This window comes from Phocoena sinus, chromosome 3 (assembly GCF_008692025.1).
Source record: "Phocoena sinus isolate mPhoSin1 chromosome 3, mPhoSin1.pri, whole genome shotgun sequence".
NCBI classification, from domain to species: domain Eukaryota; kingdom Metazoa; phylum Chordata; class Mammalia; order Artiodactyla; family Phocoenidae; genus Phocoena; species Phocoena sinus.
This window is the reverse complement of record NC_045765.1, coordinates 31,903,474-31,922,489: the sequence shown is the minus strand read 5'-3', so window position 1 is coordinate 31,922,489 and position 19,016 is coordinate 31,903,474. Positions and strand designations below refer to the sequence as shown.

The 19,016-nt window shown below is 36.4% G+C and overlaps 1 pseudogene; it reads left to right on the top strand.

Moving 5' to 3' along the window:
* LOC116751005 overlaps positions 1 to 9,674 on the top strand; it is an 84,110-nt pseudogene extending 74,436 nt beyond the window's left edge.
* Positions 9,675 to 19,016: the final 9,342 nt, after the last annotated feature.

Sequence of the window (19,016 nt, the reverse complement as noted above, 5' to 3'; positions counted from 1 at the left end):
GAAAGAGTAATGAAGTTTGTTGTAATTAACTATGAAGCCATGAAAATCCACAGGTTGACAAAGCACACCCTATTTATCAACTCCCTGTTTGAACTGTGTCTTTCTTCTAACGTATAAATACCACCTGTGTCAGTGCTTTTCCAAAGCCTGAAATTGTCATAAGCTTGTTTTCAGGAAAATCAGCAGTGTATTGACATTGCTTTAACACAGAAGGACAAGATTGTCCAGGCTTTAGATAGCTAAAGTAAAGCTATTCACTTAAAGAGTTGGTCAGATCCCTTCATGACTAACACCTGGTTTGGAATCCTTTGAGAAAATACTAACACTTTTGAAAAGAAGGCAACACATACTTGTAATGGTTATTCCTTATATTTTGAAATGCCATACTTGTAAGAAATTGTTACTTGATTCATGAATTGGTTATTAGGTTCCTGTCATATATTTCTTTGTGGTAAAATATACATAACATAATTTTTTTTTTTTTTTTACGGTACGCGGGCCTCTCACCGCTGTGGCCTCTCCCGTTGCGGAGCACAGGCTCCGGACGCGCAGGCTCAGCGGCCATGGCTCACGGGCCCAGCCACTCTGCGGCATGTGGGATCTTCCCGGACCAGGGCACGAACCCGTGTCCCCTGCATTGGCAGACGGACTCTCAACCACTGCGCCACCAGGGAAGCCCTTATGTGTACATTTTTAAGTGTACAAGTCAGTAGCATTAAGTACATTCACATTGCTGTGCAACCACGATCACCATCCGTCTACCAAAACTCACTCTGCTCCCATTAAACAGTACCATATTACCCTCAACCCCAGCCCCTGACAACCACCATTCTAACTTCTTTCTCTGTGAATTTGACTACTTTAAGTACCTCATATAAGTGGATTCATATAATATTTGTCCTTTTGTGACTGGCTTATTTCACTTAGCCTATCTTCAGGGTTAATGCATGTTGTAACACGTGTGAGAATCTCAGTCCTTTTTAAGGCTCAAATGTTCCATTGTAGGTATAGATCACATTTTGTTTCTCCACTTATCTGTTGATGGATACTTGGCTGCTTCCACTTTTGACTATTCTGAATAATGTTGCTCTGAACATGCATGTACAAATATCTGTTTGAGTCCTTGCTTTCAATTTTTGTGTGTGTATATACCCAGAAGTAGATATGGCTGGAGCATATGGTAATTCTATGTTTAATTTTTTGAGGAACTTCAATACCATCACGGCTTATTTTTATCCAAAGGAATCCATACTGTTGTTTTTTGTGTTTCTGTCTCATCTCACTCTTTCCACACCATTAGCACCACACACACACACACTCTCTCTCTCTCTCTTATTTTCATCTTTATTCAGATTAGTTTTAGCAGGGGAGAGTCATTATGAAGCCTATTAATCTTCATTTTTCACAGCAAGATTCATTTTATAGGACTGGAAGATGCAGAAATGGAACCACACAGCACTTTGTCAGCAGCTAGGATTTCTAAATGTGATGCCGAGTGAAAATTAAACACAAGAGACCAGACAGCAGCTCTAATAACTCAGTAATTTCTAAATAAATAGACTGAGATTGATGGAAATGAAAACAGTTTTCTCTAACAAGGGAAAGTGTGCAGGGTAGTAATATTTGCCTCAAATGCGCTTTGCATAAGGGATTAAAATTCCTGAAAGCCTCTCATTTCCCCATCAGAGAATTTGTTTCTTCTATCAGTCAAATGGTGGTTAATTATCATATTTCAAGGAGCAGCTCATTAATTCATTAACTAAAAATAACTAGGTATTTATGTAGGAAGATAACACATAATAACAGATAACTTGAATAGCTCTGCCAACGTAAATTTTCTTCCAATTTCATGAAAGTTTCAGGAGGTGACTGCATGCTAAAAGTTTATACCAGCTGTTAATTTCCACTTCAAGAATTTAAGAAATTTTAAATTTTGGAATGAAATAAATTTAAAACTAAATCCCCAAGGAAAATCCTTCTCATTCCATTTGATCTATTTTGTTTGGCTGTTAGGTGTTGACAAAGAAAGGTACAATCAAGGGAATAAGAAACTGGAGAGGAAAGATATAAAGTATTAAAATGACAAACAAGGTCAAGGACCTTGAAAAATGGAATAGTAGAAAACCAAGCCCCAAGAGAACTGGGGACCTTATCTTTTCTCTCCTCAATTCCAAAATATGTCCCTAATTTCAGAAAGAAAAAAAATGTATTTAGCAAACTATTTAAAAAGGTCCTGCTGCAAAGTTAACCCTTTCACACTTAAAATACCAGTGCTTGAGAAGTGTAATTTGCTTCTTTTTAATTACTTTATTGAAAAATATTTGCCAAAGAGCATGTATATGATATTTATGATGAATTAAAGACTAGTGATTAAACAAACACTTGGTCACTATGCAACCAAGGAATATATAATTTTAAATTAGAGAAAACTTGATTTACATTTAAAATTTCATGACAGATGTTGTATGTTTTTCAAGCACTGACACAATTTCAACTACTGTATTTTATTTATGTTTAAGAAACAGTTAAGATCATTTGGAAAGATAGACTTTAAAGGACAAAGTTAAAACTCAATTTGCATACCAATTTACATAATCCTTAAATGCTGTTTATCCCCTATTAAAGAAAGAAGGATAAATCTCTCCAGAGATGTATTACATTCCTACACAGGTGTGAAGGGCTCTGATTTTTCTCTTGTCCCTACATTTTTCTTGCTGCCTACCTCTGAATAAAGTCTCATGCACTGCAAAGATATGTTACCAGCAGTAAATCTGTTTGGAGAATCTGGTTTAATTAAAAGTTTCCCTTTTATATCTCTGCAACTTGAACCAAGATAAATATCTGTTAATACAAAAGTATAATGATTGAGATTGGCCCTATGCCACAGAAAAACTAAGTTTGACTTACAACTTTTCAGTTTTTACTACTTTACTATGATCACAAGAAGCAGCTTCCTCCAGGAAGCCTTCCCTGATCCTGTAAATGCTCCCCTTGGCCCTGTCCCTCAGGAACTACGGTATACTATCACACTGAACTGTGTCAGTTAACCTATTGCATTCCCCCTCAAGAGACCTGCTAGTTCAGTAATGGCAGGGACTCCACTTGTTCTCAGTTGCATCCCAATAAATAAACTAACACAGTGCTTGCTCCATAGTTGACAACTATTTTTTTTTTTTTTAATTTATTTATTTATTTTTGCTGTGTTGGGTCTTCTTTTATGTGCGTGGGCTTTCTCCTAATTGCGGCAAGTGGGGGCCACTCCTCATCGCGGTGCGCGGGCCTCTCACTATCGCGGCCTCTCTTGTTTGCGGAGCACGGGCTCCAGATGCGCAGGCTCAGTAATTGTGGCTCACGGGGCTAGTTGCTCCGCAGCATGTGGGATCTTCCCAGACCAGGGCTCGAACCCGTGTCCCCTGCATTGGCAGGCAGGTTCTCAACCACTGCGCCACCAGAGAAGCCCCAGTTGACAACTATTGATTGCACAGTGCCATTAATCTTCCCTGAACAAAAAGGTCCAGTCTGTATCTGTGCACAGAATCACCTACCTGTGGAATTTAGAAAACTTTAACTTACGTTTGTCAACTTTTACAGCATAGCCACTGAGTCTAGAAGCACAGATGGACACATTTAAAAATAGTGTTGTATTGTTTCACTATTTCATGTATAGTTCTCATGGACAAATGGATTTAGTCTACATCAGTGCTTCTCAAAATTTAATGTGCATAACAATATCATGAGGAACCTGTTAAAATTGAGATTCTGATTCTATGGGTTCTGGGCTGGGGCCTGAGATTCTATATTTCTAACAAGTTCCCAGATGTTATTGCTTCTCCTGTTCCATGGACCACACTTTGAGTAGCATCATTTTACATAAAATGTCATTTGTCATTTAATCACCTATAGTTATTTCCTCAAGATACAAATATAAAGACATGGCCAATAAAACAGGAAGAGGAGGAGGAAAAGGAGAAGGGAAAGAAAAGAGGAAGACCCATCCTACTAACCAAGGATAATGGCAGCCATTTTTCCTGTATAAAATATTTATGTAGAAGCTTTGCATTTGAGCAAAGGAAGGCTTTAGAACAACACTGCCAAATTATAAGCAAAGGCTTAGACCAAAAAAAGGATTTATATTTGACAAATATTGAGGATTTAGTGATGAGATGACCAATAAAGCACCTATTTTAGAGCATTGGATACAATTGAAAGCTCCTGTGTTAAATGATAGACTAAATTGGCAGGGATGAAAATCAACAATTAATAGTAAAGAGGAAGAAGCTGGCAGAAAAAAAAAAGATTCTCGGGAAAGAATTCAAAACTCAACTCACAAAAGTTGAAAGAAAATAAGTGTTTAATGTACTAGGAGGAGGAATTAGAAAAAATATTTTGCAGAACTGATGTCTGGTGGCCCCAGCCTGCAGCTGCTTGAAGCAGGATTTCAGTTCCCAGCCAGAGATTGAGGTCGGGCAGTGGCAGTGAGAGCGCTGAATCCTAGCCACCAACCAGGGACAAGTGACCACGACAAGGCCCTGGCCTGTCAGCTGTGTAGAAATGAATTTCCACATAGAGACAGAAAGTAATGAAGCAAGTAAAGCATTTATTAGGAGGAAAAAGAGTGCAGTACGTGTGGATAGACACACGGGTGGGCTCAGAGAGAGAGAGAGAGAGTTGCGCCCTCGTGGTAGTTTGAATCACTTTTATGTGGCATTTCTTTCGGGTTTCCTTTGACCAATCATCTTGCTTTGAGTGGTTCTGAGTTCATATTTGGTATATCTCAGGGTCCTCCCATGTGTGCTTGCACATCTCTTAGCCAAGATGGATTCTAGTGAAGAGGACTGTGTGTAGTTGACATCACTTACTGTGGGGTGACGTCTCCTCCCTTTTGGACCTCCAAGGAGCCTTTCTGCACATGTGTAGTCGGGGAGGTTTTCTTGACTTCGAGAATGAGGCATATGTGGTCTTTTATCTCTTATCTGGGCAGAGCCTAGCCTCCTCCATCATCCTGCTTCTATGGAGTTTCTGCTATTATGGAGTTTCTGGCCACAGGGGATGAACTTCAGCTGTTTGGCTGGGGCCCCATCTATCTCCGGCCTCAGAACAACAATAGAGTGAAAGAAAGCCTGGAAAGAAGGTTCAGACACCTAAATTCATTTTTTTTCAATATATATTCAGGAAAGAATATATATTGAATATATATTCAATATATATTTCAGTCAGGCACTTTATTAGGCTTATGGGATAGAAAGTTGAATAAGACATTAGGAAATATATAGTTACTTTAGGTAGACATGCATACGTAAAAAAATTACAATAAATTGTGCCATAAAAGACATATAAAACAGGCATTTTATAACTAAAATGTTAGCATCTGATTGCTTGGCTGGGGACATACAAGGGAAAGGTGACAAGAAGTCATTTGAGCTAAGTATTAAAAGATGAAAAAGTATCCCATTCTGTGCTCCTTCTCACCCCCAACAAGAGAAGAAATAGCATTCCAGGCAAGGAAAAGCACTTAAAAAGATAAGTAAATTGGGCTTCCCTGGTGGCGCAGTGTTTGCGAGTCCCCCTGCCGATGCAGGGGATGCGGGTTCATGCCCCGGTCTGGGAAGAGCCCATCCATACCACGGAGCGGCTGGGCTATTGAGCCATAGCCACTGAGCCTGCACGTCCGGAGCCTGTGCTCCGCAAGGGGAGAGGCCACAACAGTGAGAGGCCCGCGTACTGCAAAAAAAAAAAGATAGGTAAACTGAGCCATGTCACTAACTGGGCCTGGGGCAATTGGTTTTATTGAGGAAGGCAGACAGCTGTGTGTGATTATAGAAGCTTGTAGGAGGGAGGGAGAGCCCTAAGGAGAGAATATGTATACAAATTAATTTGGGGGAGAATAAGAGAAGATATTTTGTGTTTTTTGTTGGTTGGTTGGGAGAAGGATACTGTTTTGCTTAAATTATATAGAGCTGTTTGGAGCAACATCTTCAAGCTTCTTTGGAAAGGAGGAATACTAGTGGTGAAAATAGACCAGAGAAAAGATTGGTATACAGAACAGAGAAAGGAGTGATTAGAAAATCGTAATTTGATGCAACGTTTTCAGATATAAATACTTTAGAATCTATACACAATAAAATTTTGGAGGGAGGAAACTAGGAAAGCTGAGGAATAGTAATATCTTACAACTACGGAGACTTTGGCCTCGAGTATCTCCAATTCTGAGATGCAGGTCACAGGTTAAATCACAAAGTGAAAGTGTGTTATAGTGTTTATGTTGCTCCTTTGTATTAAAGAATATTAGTTATAAAAGTAGTAACTTTCATTAAAACATTTCTTAAACACCCCCCAAAATCTTTATGATTAGTCTGGTTGGGAATAACGGTAGACTAAATCTCTGGTTTGATTTTTCCTCTTTACTTTTTTTTTCCCTATAAAATGATAGGATTAAGCAATTACGTAGTAAATTGAGACCAATCATTTTAAAGTGAAATCCCAAATAATAACAATAACACAACATAAAAGGAGAAATGTATACATGCAAAGTAACAGCTTTAATACTTATGGTTGTATCCTGTCTCTGTCATCTATCAGCCAATATATTCCAATATATGACATAGAAAAGGGAAATGAGTTTGGCTTTGCAATTGACTTGCAAATAGCATCACAGGCAAGTGGAATTCAATGGAAAACTACAGCAGATAGACATTTCTCATTGACTTTCATTATACGTGCAGCCTGAAATATGAGTGAGAAGACGGTGCCTCGGGGTTTGGCCTTGTCTTTCTGCAGAACTGGCAGAAAAAAGGAGAGCTCAGTAGATTCACATCAGGGAAATGCTGAAAAATACTGTTAATTTTTCCCTAAGTCACTGTTTGCAAAACAAGTAGAATAAATAAGGGGAGAATACCAATTTACCATTCTCAAATCTATATTCCTGAAAAAGAGTAGCAATGTTTGAGCAGAGTAAAAATTAATTTTCAGTGAAAAAAGTTATATTTAGCCACATATACATATATATATTCTTTTCCTGTAGGTAGGTATTATCCACTTTTCAGTCCTGGGCACTGGCATTTTATGAGAATATGCTCCTGGAGTACTTTTATAATTCACATCTTGCATAAAACCATATAAATATTGACAACTGAGAGATTTCCATTCACCTGCCAATTGATTACTGCTACTGTTATTAGTAACAACACATTTTGCAATTTGAAATTATGTGATAACTGACATACTTCACATTATTTTAGATTTTGCACATAAATTTTCACATAAATTTTATGCTACACTATTTTAAATTACTGTAATTCAAATTCATATACACATACATGTTTAAAGACACATTTGGAGTTTTATTTCCAAAAGTTGGCCTAATTTAACAGCCCAAGCTGATACGGTTATATCCTTATCTATTTGTTGACCCACCTGTGTTTCTCAAAGAAATTAAAGCTGAAAGAATTAAATGTTTCTATGAAATAATAATAAAATGCTGACCTTAATATTATATACTTGGATATAATATCTTATTAGAATTGTTACTTGTCTTCAGTCTTAAATCTTTAATACAATTAGGTAGATTAATGACTTAAACATTTTTTTATTAGCTAAATAGTCATGCATGGTTCTTATTATACACAGTGTTACCATAGTTATTTTCCTTTTAAGAATGTGACTTTTGCAGTACTTACAAAGATGATATTATTACACAAAACCTGACACAATAGGTCTATTTAGCACACTCAATAATTAAGATTACTTGAAAATTGCTAAAAGCATATGTTCCCAAGAAGAGAAACATCTACTTAATAATCTTTTTTATTTAAAAAATGCCCTATCTTTCTTACAGAAAACTTCAGGGCTTTGTACCATTGTCAAAAACAACATTGTCTCAGTTTATAGAATGATAGATATCATAACATAACATAAGATAAATTACCAAACAATCCTGACAGAAGAAACAATATGTATCTTTTTTTAAAGATTATTTTTGCAACATTCTTTAGAATATGATTATGTTTTTGCTGTTTTCTATCCAATAATGAGAAAATTCTAAACTTAAGTACTAGAAGTAGAAACTATATATCTACCATATAACTGATGGACTAATTAAATTAGGTTTCACTCTAAGGGAATTTTTTGTAGGTGAAATTAATGGCTTAGAGTTTCTTCCTGTAAATAAGCACTTTTTAAATACAAGGCCATAACTAAACCAGTACTTTGCATAATATCAACACTAAGAATGATAGCAGCTTTATGAATTTGTGTAATAAGCTCCTTAAAATAGATGACTATAGTCCTCATTTATTTCATCTGAGGAATCCAAACTGTTATTACCAATATTAAATCTAATCATATTATATCCTAAAACATTATTTGAATTCACTGACGTGAAGGCAAATGATCATAAAATGTTCTCTTAAGTACATTACAGAGGAAACAAACACCCTAACCATTATTTCTGACAGAGGACAGAGTATTAAAATGCTACTAGATGATAGCCCAGCTTGGGCTTACAGAATTAATGAAGAACAAATGTTCTAGGTGACGTGTATGCATGACATTCTCTCTCTGGGATGACCTACATTCTTCCTCAGTTAGCTAATGAGGATTTCTTTGTTATTTTTCTTGCTGAAGGACCTCAGGGCCTTGTATCATTATTGAGTGAACACAATGTCACCTCAGTTGGCAGAAATGTTTCGTCTCTTGTCAGGAAGAGAAGTTTCCTTATGTCATCTGGAGAAAGCACAACAGAGGGACTTGCAATTGAGACCAGACATTTCAATCAGTAAATTCAACCCAGTGGATATGTTTAGGCTGCTAGAGTTGTTTGGATCAGAATATTTAAACTCTCTTGTGTATGTCTTGGAATTTAGGATGTTGGTTATGGATGAAGAAAAAGTCACATTAATCTATACTCAGAATATTTCTTATCTGGTTGTCAATGTTATTTGGTTAGGAGGACACCTATTTTTGTGATATTATGTATATGACATATGTGTATATAAGTACATGGATACTTTTGATCCCCAAATTATCAATACATTGACACAACCTCTCTAAACCAAATTCCCAAGCAGATTTAACTGATGGTTACAAAAAGAGGGAAAGGAAAGGATAGAAGAAGTACGTAACAGCTTACCAAGTAAGATACTAGCATGACATCTTCCTTTTAACCTTTAGCTTTTCTTTAACAATAAGAACAACGAAAAGCATTGGATAATACTAATGTATTGCTGTTGTGAAAATCAGAACACCAGAAGGTGCTATATAAAATGACAGTCATAACTTGTATCAGTAAGTCTTTTGGAAGGCAGGTTTTTCAGGGAGCTTACATATTAGTTCTTTGCATTGAAATGCATTAGGATGTGAATGTATCTCTCTATGGGTTAAATCCTATCATTTAACTGTTGAACTTTCTGCAGTCATTTGAATGCTATTCAGGGACTTGTCAATATAAAGCAGTAGCAAAGAGAAAGTATAAAACCTATTTCTTTTGATAATGGCATCAATGGTTAATGACTGAAGTTATACAAGTTTGTAAAGAAGAAATAGCTCCATGTTTTTATTACTTTTTCTTTAAAGGATTAAATTATAAGAAGGTTTCAGCCAAGGTGTTCCATGATACAGCTCCTAAAGATTTGGCTTCAGGTGGCTGGAGTATCAGATCTAGCTACAACAATGTCTAGCTTATAAATCTGGGCAACAAGAAAACTTTTTCAGGCTCACAGTTCCCTCCTTCATGAAAACTGAGATAGAAAATGTACTGTAGGTCCTAGAGGGTTAATTAAATGATGTTCAATATGAGAAACTGCTTTGAAAACTTGATTTAGGGTCTACCATCATTTATCAGCATGTTATCAGTGTTTATAAGTTTTGTTGATTACCTTGATGCTTCAACCAAGTAGACTGAGTTGAGAATTCTGACCATACCTTGGAGAATTTGTAACTTCTGGATAAGATGGTTCTTAGTGGCTAATTAACTAGGTATGTCAACCATGTTTCTGGCTTCTGTAAACTTGGTGCTGTAATATCTGTTCTCCATGCATATGCTGAATATGCCTTATTCTGGACAACCTGATAGTATGTTTAAGTCATCTTGCTTTGGCGTGCTGCCTCCCTCATCCCCTTCCTACCAGAAGTCCTCCTCCCAAGGGTGCACTTTTCAAATACAAACCAACCGATCTAGAGCCTATATCCCCAACCACCTAACTTACTGGGCTCTCACAATCAGGCCACTAACTGGTCTAATCACTGCAGGGTCCAGGACTAGACAGCAAGGACCGCCCCTATGCCTCTGGGCTTGCTGAAGTTTTTCAAAGGAGACAATTCTAATCCTGCTAACTCTACCTCACCCATCCCCTTCCACAGAAACCACAATAAAGGTTTCTGCCCACAATTTGTCCCTCTCCCTCCACCTCATGTCCAACCCTGGTGCTTCTCTGTGTGCTCCCCTCCCCCATGGCGTGGTGTGGCTTGCTCCTTCCTTTTGGAAACTGTGAGTTATAAAATCTCTTTTCAATGTCCAATTGTCTCCTGATCTGTTGGCCTTACTATACCTCAAATTTTCTATTAATATACTATATTTTAAATGATTGGATTATTTTTATACCTAGATGTGGTCAAAATTACTTTAATTATTAAAAGACATAAAATAATTGTTTAGATAATATCCATTTACCATGGCCAGGTAGTCTAACAAAAGGACTCAAAGTAGTAATCTGATAAACACGTTTCAGGGTCTTTTTTTATTTAGGTTTTCTTATTTTAACTTTCCATATGCATATTATTTGAGCCATCATTCAAAATATTTATAGGTATAAGTAGGAGGAAATTACTATTTTACCTTCTTTTCACTTATTCAAAATTCATTCAATAAATATTTATTATGTACCTCATGCAGTGCTAGGCACTGTTCTAGACATTGGGGATATAATAGTGATCAAAACTGACAAACGTCTCTGTTCTCATAGGACTTACATTCTAGTGTGAAGACAATGAAAAGATAAATGAGATACTATATTTTTACATGAAACAGAGGTAAGTGCTAAGAGGAAAAAATAACACGTTGAACAGTGATACAGCATGTTGATATTTGTGTGTCTGTGTGGGAGGTGAGGGGAGTTAGATAAGTCACCTGACACTCTGGGAATGTGACTTTTGAATAAGAATCCAAAGGAAGTCAGGGAGTTAGCTATGAGCATATCTGGAGGAAAGGTATTCCAGCCAGAAGAACAGCAAGTGCAGAGACCCTGAAGAGCAAGGTCAAGGATCAGAGTAGAGACTGCTGTCGCTGGGGCAAATTAGGACATGAGAGAAGGTAGGACATGAAGTAAGAGGGGAAGTGGGAAAGGAAAGGAAGATCAGTGGGGCCTTGAAGGTAGCACCTGGAGATGGGAAGCATCTGGAGGAACTGACTGATATTTTAACAGAACCACTTTTGCTGTTATATGGAGACAATGCTATAGGAGTTCAAGGGCAAAAGCAGGGAGAGTTAGGAAAGCTATAGCAACCACTGAGGTGAGAGAGACCATAGCGACTTGGGCAGGAGAGTGGCAGTAGGAGTGGTAATGAGTGGCAAAATTAGTTAAAAGGAAAAATCAAATGGCTTTTTAATAGATTGTATGTAGAGTTTGAGAGAAAGAGAATCAAGGACGACACCAAATTTGTAAGCCTAGAAGAATAGATTTACTAATGATTGAAATGATAGTTTGGGGAAGGGGAGATGAATTTCCAAAGCTCAGCTTTGGATGTGTTAAGTTTGAAATTCTTATTGAAAACCCAAGAGGAGATGTAAAATAGGGAGCTTGATATATGGTGTGAAGTTTATGGAAATATGCAAGCCAGATGTAATTTGAAAGCCATCTGCATATCAATTATATCTAAGTGCATCAGGACTAGATAAAATCACCTAAGGAGCAAGCATATATGATGCAAGTTAATACATTATCACAAAGTAAACACCCATGTAATTACTACCCAGGTCATAAAAGAATATTATCAACACCCAAAAGCATCCCTCATGTCACCTCCCAAACAATACATACTTGAAGGATATTTCACTGAGTGTATTTTTTTGTTTGGCAGTTATTTCCATTCACACACTACAGATATCATTCCAAGTTCTCTGGATTTCATTTTTCCTCTTGAGAAGGCAATTGTCATTCTGCTGATCCTTTGATCATAAGATGTCTTTTTCTCCCTTCTGGCTGTTTTTCAATTTTTATCTTTTTTCCTTCAGATATTGTGCTATGAGGTGACTAGGTATGGATTTCTATTTATTTGTTCTTTCTTGAATTTGTGAAGCTTTGGGAATACTTGGCTTGATACATTTAATTAGTTTTGGAAAATTCTTAGCCGTTATCTCTTCAAATATTACTTCATTCTTATTCTTTTCTCCTCTCCATTTGTAGATCCAAACTTTTCTTTTGTATCCTCTATATTCTAATTCTTATCTTCTGCATTTTCCATCCTTTAATCACTCCATTTTTCTTATAGGGTGTTTTTTAACATGTCTTTTCTTTCAGTTCATTAATTTTCTCTTCAGCTGTGGTCAATCTGCTCGTGAGCTCATCTCTGAAATTTTAGTTCAGCAATTCCCAGTTCTTGAACGTCGTCTGCCAAATTATCAATCTTGTCTTTTATATCCTTGAAAATAGGACATATAGATAGTTTAAAGTCAAGATCTGAGGACTCCAATATCTGGAGTTTCTGTGTGTCTATTTAATTGCTCTTTGTTTTGTGCTAGGTTTGGGGGGGGTTAGTTTTTTTGTTTTGTTTTAATTTTCTCCTGTTCCCTTGTGTGCATGAATATTACTTATTCTGTACTTACAGAACTTTAAAAAAAAATAATTAATTTTGGCAGCGCTGGGTCTTGGTTGCTCCACGCGGGCTTTCTCTAGTTGCGGTGAGTGGGGGCTACTCTTCATTGCGATGCATGGGCTTCTCAATGTGGTGGCTTCTCTTGTTGAGGAGCATGGGCTCTAGGTGCACGGGCATCAGTAGTTGTGGCTCATGGACTCTAGAGCACGGGTTCAGTAGTTGTGGCACATGGGCTTAGTTGCTCCGCGGCATATGGGATCTTCCCGGACCAGGGCTCGAACCTGTGTCCCCTACATTGGCAGGTGGATTCTTAACTGCTGCGACACCAGGGAAGCCCTGTAGTTACAGAACTTTTTAAAGAAATGTTAAGACCTCTCAATTTTTTTTGAGCAATTATCTTACCTTATATTATTCATTTATTATTTTCACTTGCTCTTGCCAGCATCTGGAACCAGATAACTTCAGCCACATTTTAGAGATTGTCTTAATCATTAAGATGATTCAAAGCTGAGCTGAAATCCATATGAGCACCTATTTCCCTTTCTTTCTCTTACTACTAAGGTATAGCCATTTGAGATGCAAACCCAATGTAAAGAAAAATCACATGGGACCCTTTACTGACAGTTACTCTATTCTTAAACCCAGATGCTCTCAGAAACATTTCTCAACCTCTCAGCAATCCTTAAATAGATGGTAAATGCCCACAGGAGAAAAGCAATCCTCAAATACCAGGCACACTCCTTAGAAATTCATCCTCTCCCATGTCCTGAACATGGTATCCTGGGGCAAAAATACACACACACACACACACACACACACACACACACACACACACACGTATATAACAGCTCCTCTCATTGTCCACACTGTGTGAATTGTTCGAAATCACCTATCTTCCATTACTAGAGGTTTCAAATGCTGTATATTTAATGAATGCAATATTTTTCTTTTAGATCAAATTATAAGGCACAAAATAAAATTTGACAATGCAGTAAACTATGTAAAGACAATTAGGCTTGTTCCTGATAGTATGTACCTTTAAAATCCATTTGACTGGGATATACATCCCACAAAATACCCTAAATACAATAAAACTTTCATCTTGAAGCTAGTATATTATTCTTTGTATTGGTACTCTTCTTTATGTACACTTTATTTACAAAGCAAAAACATTTACACAAGCAAACCTTGTCCAGGGAATAATTTGTAATCTACCTCATAATATGATTTTAAAATAAACAATTTTGGCTAAGTAGCTGATTCTGAATGACACATTCAATCTCTTTTTTCCACTTCAAACAAAATTCTTTACATTAATTTGCACTTAAAGATATTCAACACTTCCCATATTTGAAAGATCTTAATGGACACTGTGTCCATAGATAGGGAAATCCCCATGAATTTAATTAGAATAATTTTTTTAACTCCCATCTACTTTCCCGTATACTTAAAAAAAAAAAAAAAATATATATATATATATTTATTTATTTGGCTGTGCTGCATCTTAGTTGCAGCACACGGGATCTTTGTTGCCTGCATTTGAGCTCAGTTTTGCCATTTAGTAGTTCTATGACTTTGATTAAATAACTCATTTCTTCTTTGTCTAAATTGATTCATCTCTTAAAATGGGGATGGTACCATTACCTTTCCATACAATTAATAGTACATAATACACAGTCATTAGGTTTAAAAATATCATTGTTTTTTCTTTAAGACATTAAAAAAGATGGTGCCTCCTTTTGTGAACTTTAGCCAGATACTTATCTTGAGAAAACACTATATAACTAAATCTTTACTTGTTTTTTTAAAAATATATAATCTGTTATCTTTCACACAAAAGATATGAACCTTCCTATTATATAATGCCCCCAAAATAGACTTCACTTTTAATCCAAAATAGACAGATCATACTTTAAGACTTTTACAAAGTAAAAAAGGAAGATGATCTAGAGAATATTTCAATATGAAGTGTTCCTCTTACCAGGGGTTATTACACTGAGCATACGGTACTCATGAAGCTTGCCTCAGGGCTATATCAAGGCTAGCGTGAATAGGGAAGAACATTTGAAGCCTCTGTGTTATAGAACCCACGTTGCATAGTGACCAAGGTGTAGGAATGCCTCACAGAAAGCATAGTGAAGGATGACATACCTGTCATGAACCAGAAACAAAACAAAAACAAGATAAAATAAAATAGAATGGCCTGTGGTAGATTCATGTGTTCAAAGGGCATGCTGAGATTAATTCTGAAACCTCTTTCTTATTCTTTAAATTCCCCCTCAGAATATATATATACATATATATGTGTATATATATATATATGCCTTGCTTTGAATTCCTTTCCATGTTTTTTAGTACTTTGAGCATAGCCGTTGACCTGTATAGAAAAGTTGGGGAACAGAAGGAAACCTAAGTAAGCTTGACTCAGTGTAAACGTTGTAACATCAAACAAATATCCAAGGAACTCGTCACCTGGTAGTTGGGATTTATTGTTCTCAGCTGGTTTTCCAGTATGATTACTTTAAAATCTTGAGATTATCCTCCACATGTGTGATGTATTATATGAATATGCACATCAAAGAAAATGATAGTACAATAAAATATTATTCCCAGAACAATGAAATTAATTAGCTATTTATTATGGAATCTATTTAAGTTTTTTTATTCAACTATTTTTTAAAACAAACAAAAATGTTCAGGCATGGACTAAGCATATAAAACTTCATATTTTTGTCCTTGTCTGTTTCATATCATTAAGTTATCATAAGCCATAAGATGATATATATTTTTCACAGGTACTGTTATACATTGTAGTAGGCAGTATGTTAGGACGTTGGAAAATTCCCTTATGTTGGTCACCTCCTATCATGTTAAATAACCCCAAACTGAAAAATGAAAGGAAATGCAGATTTAAAAAGTGAAGAAATTTTATAATTTATATTACCTTCTGAATAAATATTATCATTAAAGAAAATCATTTTAATTCATGCAGGATTCTGAGTCAATGTCTGCAGCTGCTATCAGTAAGGAAACTTTCTGATGGTCAGGTAGATTTTTGTTTGTTTTGTTTTTACTATTTTCTATTGATGAGACCCACTGTCTGATTCCCGTGTGTACCTCAAACATTATTTGAGAAGCAAGGCTTTCAGTTCAGGGAAGGACAGTAGGAAGAAAGTGCTAGTGGTTTTCATAGAAGTAAAAAGACCAGAATATGAAAGAATAAGTAGAAGAATGTGAAAAACCTAAATATGAACATATAGTCAAGCCACCTAGTACATAAGGTAGGACTCAATTTTTTTCTAGAGCAGTGCAGTAGGTCTAGAGTCACTCAAGAAAGTCATCTGAAATTCAGTAATTTAAAAGTCTAAATTGAAGCTGGCTCTGGAAAGAATCAAGTTAAAATCTTTGCCTTTTATTTTGCTGTTTCACAAATTGGTAGGCAAGTCAAAAACTTATTCTAGAGTATATATGCAGCAGTATGGTGATATCCACACACTGACTTTGAGTAGATGTTGTTATTAATGTTTTAGTCTTCAAATCTTCCCAGCATTAAAAAATAAAAATCAGAATTGTATGTAGCAACAAACAAGACATGGCTATTTTTCACATTCACAGTTCTTCTGAACAAAATAAATCACCAGACTGCACTTTAATGTCACAATTTTGTTTTTTGTCATAAATGATACTTTATTACATTACAGTTTATATAATTTATTGTTAATTTTTACTTTATTATTTTTGTCTCAAAAATGAGTCAAAAATACCTGTTAGCTGCTAGTTATCCGGACACACGTGTCCACTATACATTCATTTCAGAGTCCTGTAGGGGACACATTAATACAATAAAGAACAGATGAGTGAGCATATGGTTTGCTAAATCATGTTTATAATAATTATATCCAGATCACATTTAAATAAAGGGTCAGTGGCACATAAATTGGAAATTCTGACTTAACACTTTTTGGTGGTAAGAGGTTAGGGGCATTGCTACCAGTATGAGCAGAAAAGCCACATGCCATGAAATAAACAATTCTAGTCATTAAAATGTTAAAACACAACACTGTGCAAGAAGGTAGCACATTTCAAAAATAGGTTTGATGCTTCTCTGAAATCTTTGCCAGATGGCCAGAGCTGCTGCAAATCCATGACAGATATCAGAGTATTTCTTAATCTAGGATGCATGGAAAACAACAAAAATGCGTAGACAACAGTTAATACAGATATAGTGAAAATATTTATATGCTAGCAGAGTAGCTATTTATACATCTTTTTTTTTTAAACTTCCTATATCTAACCTAGTTTGGAAAGGTCATGTGTATTGACTTTCTAACCTAAAAATCAGTACAAATATATTGAAGTTTTTACAATATAGATCATTTGGAGATGAGACCTTCAGAAACCATTTTCCCAACAGGATTTTCAATTAGAATTGTTACTCATTCATCATGTTCACAGCAATCTCCTAGATAAATGTTTTTCAACTCTTCTCAGAATTACCAAATGCAGGTTTTTATGGTCTACCCCAGTTCTAGTGAATCCCCAGCAAGGGAGTAGGACCTAGTAATATCCATTTTATCAAGTGAATCTTAAGTCTCAAAAATAATGACAGAGATCACTGAGGCCTATAAGTGAGGACAATTCTATTTGCTTTCTTTACACTTCACATTAGAGAATGCTACTCAATTTGGAGGATTATGATCATTGAAAGAGTAACCAGTAATCCAAGGACACAATAAAAATTTTTAAATGATAGGCCTAGGGAAACAAGAATGAATTAAAAAGAAATCTAGGTTAATAGAAGTCCCATGTAAAAAATGAACATAACACCAATGTCAGTTAGCCTGGTGGGAAATAGCATAAAAAGAGAGAAAGATTTCCACTGGAGAGTCAGGGATACCACAGTTGATGTATGGGAGAAGGGGTCTGGATGTGGTAGTTGACAGGGAAACTGGAAAACCAGTACATGAGACTCTGTAGTTTCTCTGATTGACAAGGCAGGGTGGAATTTTTGAGGAAGGACATCGGTTTTCCTTGTATTTACCAGGTGAGCTCAATAAGACTCATTGAGTGAAACCATGTCATTGTCTGCAGTTTAGAAGTCAAATTGCTGTTAATTTTGAATTCCAATAGGAATTATAGTGTTATTAAAATAGAATAGCGTAAGAAACCAGTATGAATATCATTCCTGACCTGCCTTCCTAGACCTTATCAAAGATGGGCAAATAGACACAATCACCTCCACTTATATTCTTTAAGCTGAAGGAGTTCATGGTATAATATTCAATAGATGAAGCTCTTTGGAAGAAAGACATGGGTGGCTTCTGTTAATTACTTAATTAATTAAATGGGGGGATAATTCTGGAAACTAGAACTGTGATCGCTTAAGGTCTTATTTCCCTTGGAAGCTAGGTTATTCTTTAGAGGTGAGTGTCTATGACTGTTTTCCTTAGAGGGAGGATTCCTGCAAACAGTGTGTTAAAAACAGGATTTTCCTGGGAAATATCAGTTTCTCAAGCCCTTTCACCTCTACCTGTTTGTCTCAGCTCCTTCCTGTTCCTCTGAATCCCTTCCCACAGTTCTTCCTAGTTCAAAGTTACTGAGAGTCCTTTAGACTTGGCACCTCCCCAATTCTCAGAAACCAGGACCCTTGGAAAGGGAGAAATAGATGGACTGAGTTGGAAATTGTGATTCTGAATAACCCTTACCTCCTATGCACATAGCAGATGTTCAATAAATTGTAACTGAATGAAATGAATTAATTCAAAAAGTTGTGATGGAATTGCTGTCATTAGAACATTTACTTGCTTATCAAAAATGATGGAAATTGCCCTGGCCTTATTTACGAGGAAGGGTCAAAGCTGTGGATTGTCAGGTTAACATGGAAGTCCAGGTGGTATATTGTCTTGTTTTGCTATTATTTTTTGATGGAACAATTCCTTCTTTCTCTAAGTATTCTCAGTAATTTTTTTTTTTTTTTTTGGTACGCCGGCCTCTCACTGTTGTGGCCTCTCCCGTTGCGGAGCACAGGCGCAGCGGAGGCTCAGCGGCCATGGCTCACGGGCCCAGCCGCTCCGTGGCATGTGGGATCTTCCCGGACCGGGACACGAACCCGCGTCCTGCATCGGCAGGCAGACTCTCAACCACTGTGCCACCAGGGAAGCCCCTCAGTAATTTTCAAAGGACAAAAACTCAAATAAATGAAAGTAAAA